The sequence below is a fragment of the Mesoplodon mirus genome, assembly GCF_964341445.2.
Source record: "Mesoplodon mirus genome assembly, chromosome: 1".
In the NCBI taxonomy this organism is placed as follows: Eukaryota; Metazoa; Chordata; class Mammalia; order Artiodactyla; family Ziphiidae; genus Mesoplodon; species Mesoplodon mirus.
In genome coordinates, this window is record NC_138976.1 from 4,695,494 (window position 1) to 4,708,922 (window position 13,429).

At 42.8% G+C, this 13,429-nt stretch overlaps 1 protein-coding gene across 1 annotated transcript in view; it reads left to right on the forward strand.

Moving 5' to 3' along the window:
- The window catches only part of MED27 (mediator complex subunit 27), a 207,645-nt gene that overhangs the window by 140,405 nt on the left and 53,811 nt on the right, over positions 1-13,429 (forward strand). The gene's annotated exons all lie outside the window — the stretch shown is intronic.

Here is a 13,429-nt window from a genome sequence, read left to right on the forward strand (position 1 = left end):
CCCCCAAAATCACCACCATCCTGATTATCATCCCCTTCTTTTCATTTTTTAAGTATGAGTTTACCACATGGACATGTGTCCCTAAGTAATGTGTCATTGAGTTTTGTTGAATTTTGAACTTTATAAGAGCAGTGTCATATTGTGTGATTGTTTCTAAGATGTAGCCATGTTGGTAGTTGTATCTGATAATTTGATCATCTTCATGGTTATGTAATAGTTCATTCTGTGACCGTACACACTTTATTCTTTCGCCTGTCATTGTGTGTTTGGGTTGTTTCCGGTTTTGCTTTTTAAATGATGGTGGCATGATCATTCTTGCACGTATACCAGAATATATTTTTAAGCTTTCGCCCAAGCCACGGAGGCAGCGGAGGAAGGGCAGTGTTGGGAGCAGTGGAGCAGACAGCTTTTCCTTTCTTTCTTTTTTAAATAAACTTATTTATTTTATTTATTTTATTTTTGGCTGCACTGGATCTTCGTTGCTGTACGCAGGCTTTCTCTAGTTGTGGCGAGCAGGAGCTACTCTTTGTTGTGGTGCGCAGGCTTCTCATTGCGGTGGCTTTCTCTTGTTGTGGAGCACGGGCTCTAGGCACACGGGCTTCAGTAGTTGTGGCACGCGGGCTCAGTAGTTGTGGCTCGTGGGTTCTAGAGTGCAGGCTCAGTGGTCATGGGCTTAGCTGCTCCACGGCATGTGGGATCTTCCCAGGCCAGGGCTCAAACCCGTGTCCCCTGCATTGGCAGGCGGATTCTTAACTACTGCGCCACCAGGGAAGCCCCGGACAGCCTTTTCCAAGAGTCACTTGAATTGTGAAATGTAGTGGCCTGGTGTCCACACTGGTGTACAGAGGGGTCCAGAAGCAGCTCTGGTTAACATGGCCTGGTGTCCACGGTCAGCATGTTCCACTGATTTTGTTGTCACTGTAGATCTCTTCTGGTTTTGGAGTGTGAGCACAGAGGGGTTTTTGGATTTTTTTGTGCACACACATGGAAAAATGGCATAAAGTCATTGAACTCCAGAGCATTCTGTGAACAAAGGGCAGGTTTGGTGATCCCATTTTGGTTTCCTCCTTCACCAAGCAATCCCTGCCAGGAAGCAGCAGGGTGCCTTAGATGTACGAAGATCTGTACCTGGGAGCCTCAGCCTGTCACCAACAGCTTCTTCACAATGTAGAGGGGAAAGGAAAAAATGAGGACTGTATATCAAATTGGCACCTTTTAAGGCGATTTGGGGTCAATTTTGCTCCTCTGAAAGCTAAACCTGCCTTTCCTTGTTGGCCTGGAGACATCGAGCTTCAGAGCCCATCAGACGTGGGAGCGGTCACCTCCGGCCTGGGCTCTGTGCTTGACCTGGAGGCCCAGGCATTGTATCCGCTTCCTGCTTGTGGACCCACAGGGAGCGCAGGCTCAGGAGGAGGGAAGGGAGGACAGATCGGGGCTGAGTCAGTGTTTGCTGAGTGAATGCACGAATGACGCAGAAAAGCATCTTTCTCTTCTGGATGTACCGGTTTCTCCCCACGGCTGCAATGGGGACCTGCTCCTCAGGGGAGAGGAAACTAGCCTGCTTCTAGAACTCTCAGGGTGGTTATCACCTTAACTTCTCCTGGCATCTTTGTGAGCCTTGGGTCATCGACTGGAGCCTGGACAGGCCAAGTCCTGGCCAATATGAAATCTGAACTTTCAGCCTCTTACGTAATCCTTAACTACACTCGGGCTGGCTCTCTCCGCTCTGGTCGGGGGCTGTTTTGGTGTTGTGTAAGTTAATAACTCATGATAAAATAAATCCTGTTCCCGTTCTTTGAAGAGATGAGCTCAGTCATCCAAAAATAAATCTAGCTGTGTTGATATTTAGTTTCAGTTAATCTACCACCTTACATCCCATTATTAATTTTCTTCAAACAGTCAAAATATTGTAAGAGCTTAACTGAGTCAGACTAGAACAAGCAGCTGGCTTCTTTTGGCATTTAAAATATTAACCCACAATTTTTTACTGATCTACTAGGTATGAAAATGTAAGAGAAGAAGAAAAAGATGAAACTTCAACCATGATATTTGAAACATACCTTAATACTTTATAGATTAATCTTTCTTTATATATTATATGGTTTACAACAGATAAAACTCATTTATCAATCCCTTTAATCTACTTTTTACCAACCCTCAGTTTCTTTAACATATTCATGCCTTGTTTTTGAATGACACATCTGTTTTAAACCGTTTAGACACATTATCTCATTTCACTCCATCCCACGCTCTATGAGGTAGGAAGACTGTTGAACAGCTAAAGTGCTTAACTGTTTTGGGCCTTGATTTCTCTGCTGGGTTCAGTAGTTCTCAAACTTTAGTAGGCCCAAGAATCACCAGTGTAGTTTGTGGAAAATGCATATTCCTGGCAGGCAGCCCAGAAATTCTGATTCAGCAGCTCTGGGATAGAGCCCCAACGCCACATTTCCCACCCGAGTCTCGAGTCATCTGTGGAGCACGTTTCAAAAAGCATAATGTTAAACCATTGTGCCCTTGGAGTTCCAATGAAGGTGGGCCTTTTTGATACGTCTCAGATCAAGCATCAGGCCCTTTTGTGAGCTAGGTTGCTAAAGCATTCATATATTTATTCAGTAAACACTGAGCACCAGGAGAGGAAGGCATAGTGCTGGGCACTGTTCAGCATTGACCACAGTCCGTGTACTCATGGAGCCTGCATTGCACTCATGGATGGGAGACCAGCCAGGTGTTGCATAATATGATGGTGGGGGGCAGAGCCAGACAGGGGCTGGAGAGAGGAGGGCATGGTACGGGGAGCTGGGGCTCAGGGTACCCCTCTGTGAGCAGAGACCTGTGGGAAGTGAGGCGAGCCTGGAGCCGGGCCCATGAGAGGCAGCGCAGCATCAAAGACCCGAGCCCAAGACAGTTTGTGTGCAGATCACACCGAGGAGGCTAGGCTGGCTGGAGTGCAGGGAGCGAGGGAAGAGGGGGAGGAGGTGAGACTTCTGAAACAGAACAGGCAGGGACCAGGCTCTGGGCCTCACAGACTGTGGGTAGGGCTGGGCACTTGATGTTTTAAATTTTAACTTCCGGTTAAATCGATCAGAATCCTTGCTTGATGATCACTCTGTCATCATTGATCCAGATGTGGCCCTTTCGTATTTGTTTATTTAATAATAGAGTGAACACTTGTGAACCTTCCCCCCAGCCCGAGAGCTAGAACGTTATCTGCAGCCTCCCTCCCTGTGAGTGTCCCCGGCCCCTGTCCTGTAGGAACTGTCATCCCTCCCTTTGTGGGTCATTCTCTTTCCTTTTTTGAGGGAGGGCTTAACACCAATATATGTATTCCTAAATACATATGGATAGTGTGTGCTTTAATTTTGCCTGTTTATCTTAATGATTTTTAAAAGGTATCACATGTTGTCTTCAGGGACTTAATTTTTTCACTCAACATTCTTTTTTTTATTTTTTAACTAAATTCTACTCAAATTGTTGGTTTAGCTACAATAGCTTATTCATTTTGCTGATATGAAATATTCCATTATATGAATATATCCTAATTTAGTTATACATTTTTCTATCAGTGGTCATTGATTTGTTTATGTTTTTTTGTTTTTTGAACATTCTTTTTTTTTTTTGCGGTACGCGGGCCTCTCACTGTTGTGGCCTCTCCCGTTGCAGAGCACAGGCTCCGAATGCACAGGCTCAGCAGCCACGGCTCACGGGCCCAGCCGCTCTGCGGCATGTGGGATCTTCCCGGACCGGGGCACGAACCCGTGTCCCCTGCGTCGGCAGTTGGACTCTTAACCACTGCACCACCAGGGAAGCCCTGCTTTGAACATTCTTGTTCGTGTTCCTGGGGACCCATGGGCTAAGGTTTTTCTTAGAGCGACTCCCAGGAGAAGAATGCTTAGTTTAGGGAAGTGGTTCTGGACTAGGGGTGATTGTTTTGTCTCCCAAGGGACATTTGGTGATGTCTAGAAACATTTTTAACTGTCATAACGTGGGGGGAGGGGTGTCGCTGGCATCTAGTGAGTAGAGACCAGAGATGCTGCTCAACATCCTGCAATGAGCAGGACAGTCCTCACTTCAAAGGATTGTCCAGCCCCAAATTAAAGTGCCAAAGTTGAGAAACCCTGGTTTAGGGCATGCAAATATTCAACTTCCCATGAAAATGCCAACTGTTTCCCTCAACGGTTGCACTAATTTACACCCCACTAACAATTCTGAAGTGGTAAAACAGGTTTCTCCCAAACATACAAAGACAGAAATAACTTCAGTTGTCCTTCGGAAATTTCTTGAGACCATCCAGTGCTAAAACTCTCTGATGCTACAGCAATCACTTCATGAATCTGTACCCATGTTTTGTCACAGCACAGGATATTATCAGAATTCTTTGTTAAGTGCCATCTTATAAGATTTATAAGAAAAGTCAGTGTTTATGGTGCTGCTTCACTTTTGAGACATAAAAAATTGGTTTGCCAAACCTGGTTCCAAAGGACATTTATTTCCAAACATCAGACCCATTCTTTACAACAGCAGTTCTCAAATTATGGTTTGGCAACAAGGAGTTACAGAGACCCATTCAGGAGGTCCACAGAGTCAAAAGTGTTTTTATGGTGATACTCAGACATCGCTTTCCCTTGTCACTTTTGTTCGTTCACAAGTTCACAGTGGAGTTTTCCAGAGGCTACATCGTGAGGGATGACATCATCATGTGGGCACCTGTTGGCTCCTGTAGTCTTGTGGTTTAAACATTTCTGTTTTATTTCTAATATGGTAAATATTGACAACTGTATTCTACAGAAACAAAAGTTGCTTGAGGTCCTCAATAATTTTCAAGAGTGTAGAAAGGTCCTGAGACCGAAATGTTTGAGAACTGCTGCTTTAAGAAGTATGTTAAAAGACTATTCAGAACAGTTTATCAAACTCAGTTTCAAAAAGTGGTTCTAGAAATGTTTGTTGCAATGGCAGTGATATGAATGGAGACTTATTAGTGATTAAAGACTCTGAGGTTTAAAAAAAAGGTCAAAAAGTAAAAGTCAAGGGAATATGGGACATTCTACAGGACAACTAACTTAATGTGGGGAAAATGGAGAGGATGGAGTGCTTAAAAGGCTTAACAGCAGTATGTGACGTGTGGACCTTGTCTGGATCCTGATTCAAAAAAACAACTGTAAAAGAATGTTTTCTAAGCAATCCAGAGGAGCTGTACATGGTCTGAATTTCAAAGGATACCAAGGAATTGTTGGTAATTTTGTTAGGATTAATAACATTCTCATGGTTATAAAACAAAAGATCTGTTTTTTAGAGGCACATGCTTCAGTATGTAGAGCTCAAACGACATGATGTATGAGGTTTGCCTTAAAAATACTTCAACAAAGAAAACGGAGGGATAAATAAAGCAGGTATGGCAAAATTTTGATAATTTTTAAATTTAGGTGGTTATTAAGCAATCTGTCTTCCTTTATGTTTGAAAATGTTCACACTCAGAAATGTTATGAATGGTTATTTAAATTCAAGTCTCTCCACATATCTTCCAAACAATATGGAAAAACAAGAACAAATAAAACTACAAAAACCATACGTTAAACACGGCTGAGAGACCAAGAACACCCACACTCCGAATTATGTGTGAGTAAAAAACAAACAAATCCTAATGAGCTGTCACTTGCACACCCACTGTTAACCTTTGCTGAGGGAAAAATGCATCATACAAAAGAGTACATACTGTATGATTGCATTACGTGATGTTTTAGAATGAGCCAAAACTAAGGTGAATAAAAATCAGAACAGCACTTCCCCTGGGAGGCTTAGAGCAGGCATGGGTTGGGAAGGGCATGAGGAAACATTGTGCGGTGGTGGAAGGGTTCTGCATTTTGACAGAGGTGTGGCTTATATGGTTGTGTGCAGTTGCCAAAATTCCGAGAATGGTACATTCTAAAGATTTATGTACTTTATTGGAGGCAAATTTTACCTCAGAAAACATTTTTTTAACAAACATTAAACTGCTTAATGATATGCTTGCCTTCGTGTTTAGGGATGAAATATACTAATGTCTGCAACTTTCAAACTCTTCCAAAAAATAAGGTGAATGAATGGACAGATAGATGAATATATATGTGATAAAGCAATAGAACAAAATGATAACAGGTATAGAATCTAGCTCATGAGAATACAGGTGTTTACCCGACAATTCTTTCAACTTTTTAGATGTTTGAAATTTTTCATAATAAAATGTTGAAGGAATAAACACTTCAACTAAAGAAATCCCCCATACACATAGCCCCCACCACCAAGGAAGCAAAAACCACAAAGCAGAAGAAAGCTATTTAACACAGCCAGCACTCCAAACTGATTTTAATACCCCCAAGCATTTGGAGAGGTGAAAAGACAAATCCTTAAGTCAGGAGTTCAGAAATTAAAAACAGAAACTGGCAAAAAGATGAAGCAATGAAAAGGATTTACTGTACTGAGGAAAAAATGATAAAATTATCTCAAATTAAGACTAAATTTCAAGATGCTCAAGGAAAAATAGATTCAAACGACATTTAATAAAGGGCACTGAAGAAAGGCTAAGAAACAACCAAGAGAGTGAAAATCAGATGAAGAAAGAAGTAGAAAGGTTCATAGAGAAAGTGGTTAAAGTGAGGCACAGACAGAGAAGAGACAACACATATATAATTGGAGGCCATGAAGAAGGAGAACAAAATAATGGAACAGAACCAATATGTAAAACTGTAATCTAAGAAGAATTCCTACAAATGAAGGTCTAAATTTGCACATTGAAAGATCTCACTGGGTACTTGGGAAAATTGACCAGCAACAATCAAGTCTAAGATGTATTCTGATAATACTATCTGACTTCAGAGATAAAGAAAAAGATCCTCAAGGCTTCCAAGCAAAACATCAAATAACTTACAAGGCAAAAGAATTAGACTGCCATCGGATGTCTCAAAAACAATATATAAAGCAAGGCAATGATGGAGCAGCATTTTCAAAGAAAGTATGAATCAAAGGTATATATGTCTTTCAAGTATCAGAGAAAAACCATTTTAAACATGCAAGAATTCTCTACCCATTAGCCCATGTTGAGGAGTCTACTGGAGAATGAGATTCATGCAACAATGAGATGAGTGGGGAAACTTCAGCCTAAGGACTCATAGTGAGCATATAATGTATTTAATTGCTGATCTAAGACTAAAACAGAGGTGATGAGGGTAAAGTAATAATATATAAATGTTACGTATTCTAACACAGTAAAAATAATCTCAACAAAAAATGGGGGAAGGAATAGGTAAAGATGACAGTAGAATGAGCTCATTGATTTTTATATATGTAAGAGGTAAGGTTTAAAGGATGCCATTAAAAATTGACGAACAAAATGCTAAAATAGTATCTAAGAACATGGGTGTCTAAGGGCATTAAAATGTGTAAGTACAAGGGTAAACGTGAGAACAAAAATATAAACCTTCCTAAATACAATTAATCAATCAACCAATAAACGAGTGAGCAAGCAAAGAAAACGTCACTTAGAGAAAGAAGCATTGGAAATACGATGCACATAATAACTATACAATCATGTGACCAAGTTGAGACCACATGTATCAGTCTTATCAATAAATGTGAACAAATATAATACATTCATTAAAAAGTTTCATTTTAGCTGATATTAAACTTCATTTGGAAAAGAAGCATGCAGAAAGGATAGGAAACCAAAAAAGAAAAGCTACCAGGGGATCTTGCCCTGTCAGACATTGAAACATACTCTAAAGCCTCTATAATTAAAACTGTGTGAAAAACAAACCAAAACTGTGTGGTGCGGGCTCGTGGATGGACAAATAGGCTCGTAGAATAAAATAGACTAGAAGTAGACTCAATTACATTTAAAAATTTACGTGTGATAAAGGTAGGATCTAAAATCAACAGGGCCTCTACCATAAAAAGGAAAAAATTTAGGTGGCAAAAAAAAATCACAAAGTCAGAAGGCAGCCTACACGCTGGGAGAAAATGTTTGCACCGTGTATCACAGATACAGGGCTAGTATACCTAAGATCGTTTTTTAACTCTTAAAAAGGGTAAAAAGACCAAAAATAGAATAGAACATGAGGAAAAGAGGCAGACAATTAACCTCTGAAAAGATATAAAAGTGGTACTTAAACATACGAAAAGATGTTCAACCATACCCATAATTAGAGAAATGCAAATTAAAACTGCACCGAGGTGCCATTTCTCACCTACCAGATTTGCAAAAATTAAAAAGTATAACAACCCATTCTGTTGGTGAGCCTGTAAGGAAACAGCCACCATCGTACATTGCTAGTGGGAATGCAAATTGGTGCGACCATCTTGGAGGGACTTCGGCAGCGTCTGGTAAGGCTCTGTACGCACTTACCTTCTGAACCAGCAGTACTACTTCCAGGTATTTACCCTGAAGACACACCTCCAACAATATGAAAATACACATGCACAAGATTATTAATCACAGCTTGTTTGTAATTGCAAAATACTGGAAGTAACCTCAGTGCCTGTGCAGAGGAGAGTGATTGAATAAATTATGATACAGCCACACAGTGGAGCCACACCACTGCTTTTTCTCATCTCTATAAAAGAATGAGAAAGACCTCTATGACTCATTTGAAGTGATTTCTAGGATACATTGTTAAGAGAAAAAAACCAAAGTGTAAGAGTATCCTTAATATGCTTCCTCTTTTGTAAGAAAGGAGATAAAGAATATCTGTTCTCTTCTCATTTGTAGAGGAAACACACAGAAAAGATGAAACCTGAAACAAAGAAATTGGTTAGAGGGAGGTAGGTGGGAATAGGGTAGGGTGGATGTGTATAGGGAGGGGGATGTGTCTCTCAGAATACCTTTTTGTTTAGTTTTGACTTTTAGAACCATGGTAATGTTTCATGTATGCAAAAAATAAATACAGTCGACTAGAGTGGATTTTTTTTAAAAAAGGAATGCAAACAGAAATAAATAAACCTAACTGTATTTCAAATGAATAATGTAACCACACTTTGGGGAAGGGATGGAGAGCTAACCCTAGTAACCTTTGAACACAGCATTGTGACTCTAGATCCTTGGGCTAAGGATTGTTATACCTGTGCATAAATATTTAACCTCTTGGTAGTTTGCCAGTTTTTCATAGAAGGTATGGGTTAACAGTTCTGAAACGGCTTTATATGTATTCTAGGATTGAGGAAATAAGGAAGTAAATTGCAGATAATGGGAACCAGATTTCTCCCTTTTGAAGAGGGACATTACCAAACAGAAGGAAAAGGCTAGAATAAACCCTTGGTGTTGGATTGAAACTGGCAGTATCAGTATGAGCTAATTGTTTTTGATATGTATATGCAGATAGATATAGAAATAGATGCAAGTGTGTATACACATACCCATGTGCACACATGTCCCAACTCCGTCTGCTGAGATGGTCTACAAGCAGTGAGACTCCAGGAACAATGAGTGCGTCTCTTGTCCCCATCTTTGTTTTTAAACAGCATTCTCACTAACAAGAACTAGGCTCCTTGGAGAAATGGCTGGTTCCAGAACATGGGCAGAGAAAGTACAAGGTGAACCTGGAACATCTTCTCAGGCCAAAGCAAGGGAAGTGCTCACAGAATGATGGGGCGGTGTGCCATGGACACAGAAGCCAGTTTGGCTCCTGTCAGCCAAGCCTGGGACCATTGAGCACCAAGATAAATGTGATAGTAATGGATTACAGCCCACAGAAACCATCGTAATCCACGTGTCCATACTGACTGAAATAAATAAAAGAAGAAAGAAAGAAAGAGGAGGTATCAGTATAACATAAAAATAGCTATGGGAAAACCATTCCTTACAGTAGAATGTGAACTAATAGATGCAGAAAGAATTAGAAAATTTGGCAGCCACCATAGTAATCATTGTTTTACATAAGAATCAAGAATCACCAATGAATGCTAAAATGAATGGGTGAAGGGTTGATGCCAGACAGTATGAGTGTGGGTGTGCACACCTCTGTGTGTGGGGGTGTGTGTGTGCACACCTGTGTGTGTGTGTGTGTGTGGAGAGAGGCCAGATGTAAGGACCCAGGCCCAAGCTCATGCAACGTAACGCTAACATATAGGGCCTGTAAGTCTGAAATCGTTCAAAATTATTTCAAAATAAGAAGTTAACATTTTTAAGCGAGCATATTTAGATTTTTACATTACATGAAATTGTGTCTGGTCCAGAATGTGACCGTTGTCCCCGCCTCCTCCACTGCCACCACCCCTGTCCACGCCTCCATTACCTCTTACCTGGGTCAGTACAGCAGTCTCCTGACTGGTCTCCCCCCATCCCCTGTCTGCTCTGCACTCAGAGCCAGAGAGTCTTTTAAAGGGAAGCTCAAGAAGCGTGTCTTCTCTGCTCAGAACCTGCGAAGGCTCCCCATTTCACTCCGGTAGAGGCCCCAGTCCTCCTAAGGCTCCTCGTCTGCGGTGACTCCACCTTCAGTCTCCCATCCCTGCTGGCGCCCCTCCTGCTTTGGGGCCTTTGCCCTTAGACGTCTGCAGGCCTCATTCCTCATATCCTTCGAGGTTTGCTCTCGTATCCCTTCTCCGTAAGACCTCACCTGACCAGTATGTGTAACTACCCCCTGCCCCGGATCTGCCTGAATGTCCTTTATTTTTTTTTAAATAGTACTTTTCACTTTCTAAGATAGTATGTGATTTTCTTGTCTGTTACATGAGTCTCGCAGCTTGTGGGATCTTAGTTCCATGACCAGGAACTGAACCCAGGCCCTCGGCAGTGAAAGCACAGAGCCCTAACCACTGGACCACCAGGGAATTCTCTATGCTTATTGTCTCTTATCTGTTTCCTCCAGAAAGACTGTAAGCTCCACAAGAGTGAGATCTTGTCTGTTTGTTCATTCATGTGTCCCAAACCCCTAGACCAGTGCCTGGCAACATAGTAGGTGCTCAGTAATTATGTGTTGAATGAATATTCATTCATATTGATGTGTGTATATATAAAGAAGCTGAATTAAAAGATTTTTTAAAATACTGAGATGAGGGGGCTTCCCTGGTGGCGCAGTGGTTGAGAGTCCGCCTGCAGATGCAGGGGACATGGGTTCGTGCCCCGGTCTGGGAAGATCCCACATGCCGCGGAGTGGCTTGTCCCGTGAGCCATGGCTGCTGAGCCTACGGGTCCGGAGCCTGTGCCCCGCAACGGGAGAGGCCACAACAGTGAGAGGCCCGCGTACCGCAAAAAAAAATAAAAAATAAAAAATACTGAGATGAGCTATTAGGGGATGTGAGCCTGGAGTAGAGACCGTGTGATCCTGGCTTTGAGGGGAATGGACATGCTCCTATTTGTACCTTCATTTGTAAACAGTCCAGAGGGGCTGTCTTTACCCTCCTGGTAGAGCAGTGGTTATCTCATGGGGGGAGGGGGAGAGGAGTTAGTTCTTTAACTTTCTACTTGAAACACTTAAATATTATTTGATTTCTTTTATTGTAACCATGCATTATTCTTGGGATTAAATTTTATAAAACAAAAACTGTCCTCTTAAGTATAAAATTCACTGGCAACAGAAATACGGGCCCGATCTTACCGATTCCTCAGTAAGTGTCTTTGTTTAGTCAGTGCTCTCTCTGTACCAGACACCAAGCTCAGGTCTTTACACACCCCGCCTCACTAGTTCTGCCTGGAACCCCAGGAGGTAGGTGACTTTATCCCGTTTCCAGGTTAATAAGCTGGGCCTTGCAGAGGATCAGGGTCACACAGCAGAAAGATAACCCCAATAGTAAGTGACAGTTCAGGCCCCAGTCTGTGTGACACGAGAGCTCAAACCTTCACCCATTAAAATAAAAAATTCCTTGAAGCTGCCCAGATGTCATTTCATTCATCCCCAGCCCTGAAGCGTGTTGTTGCTGCTTCCTCAGAGTGCTCCTTGCCCTTGGAGCATCCAGCCCCTGTGGTACCAGAGATGAACTCGGGACCAAGCAAACCAAGAAGGGGAGACTACACTAGGGATGCAGAGAGGGGGTCACGGGCTCAATAATTTTTCAGGGCCCACTGGATTCTGAGGTTTCTTAGGCAAAATATTTGCAGCACTTCCGTCTGAATATGTACACCAAAGTCATGCTTGGCTTTATCTTCTGAAGGCTTGTGATTTTTTTTTTTTTAATGTTGAGCCTTCTTTTTAATTTATTTATTTTTATTTTTGGCTGTGTTGGGTTTCGTTTCTATGCTAGGGCTTTCTCTAGTTGTGGCAAGCGGGGGCCACTCTTCATCGCCGTGCACGGGCCTCTCAGTGTTGGGGCCTCTCTTGTTGCGGAGCACAGGCTCCAGACGCGCAGGCTCAGTAGTTGTGGCTCACGGGCCTAGTTGCTCCACGGCACGCGGGATCTTCCCAGACCAGGGCTCGAACCCATGTCCCCTGCATTAGCAGGCAGATTCTCAACCACTGCGCCACCAGGGAAGCCCTGAGGCTTGTGATTTTAAGTGTGTGTAGATACGGTGCTCCTTCACACATACAGATGGCATTTTTTGCCTCTCCTCTTCTCACTTAATTTTCTGAAACTAGCTCTTGTCGTAATCCCAGGGATCTTCAGCTGGTCCGTGAACTCCTAGAAGGTAATGGATGGGCCTCAGGAAATCTCAGAACCCCTGTGTGTAGATACACTTATGTGCCTTTTTCTGAGGGGAGGGTATGTGGCTCCCATTAGAAAGGGTGGTTAATTCCCAGAGAAGGTTAAGGACACTGGTCTTAAACCCTGATGGAGCTCTAAGTCCTTTCTCAGGGAGGCTCTCTGGTTACCTGCTGATTCAGCCTCTAACGTTCATATTCTTGTTTTATATTCAGTATATTTTAACAGCTGTACTTCATTTCCACCTGTATTTCTGGTGGCTTCCAGGTTAAAGCACAGTGCTAGAGACACTGCTCTTAAAGAGAATGGCCATGCGAAGGAAGGTACCAGAGTGGAGCAACTTACCCAAAATGCTTGGCATTAAAGGTGTTTTTCAGTTTAATGACAACTAAAGCATAAATAATTTTTTTTAGTTACATCGTTTTTATATTCTGACAAAAGCATTTTTTTTCCTTAGAACTAATTTCAAGGAGTAGTTTATACTTTTCTCCCTCCCCTCCGCCTCCCCTCCCCTCCCCCTCCCCCTCCCCTTCCCCTCCCCATCCCTTTCCCTCCCCTCCCCCCTCCCCCTCCCCTCCCCCTCCCCTTTCCCTCCCTCCCCTCCCCTCCCTCCCCCCCTCCCCCTCCCCTCCCCTCCCCCTCCCCTCCCCTCCCCCTCCCCTCCCCTCCCCCTCCCCTTCCCCTCCCCTCCCCTCCCCTTCCCCTCCCCTCCCCTCCCCCTCCCTTCCCTCCCCCTCCCTCCTCCCTTCCTTCCTTCCCCCCACTTTCCTTTTTTACAAATACTATTTACTAGGTGTATGTTGTTTCTTTAGTTTCTTTACCTATTGGT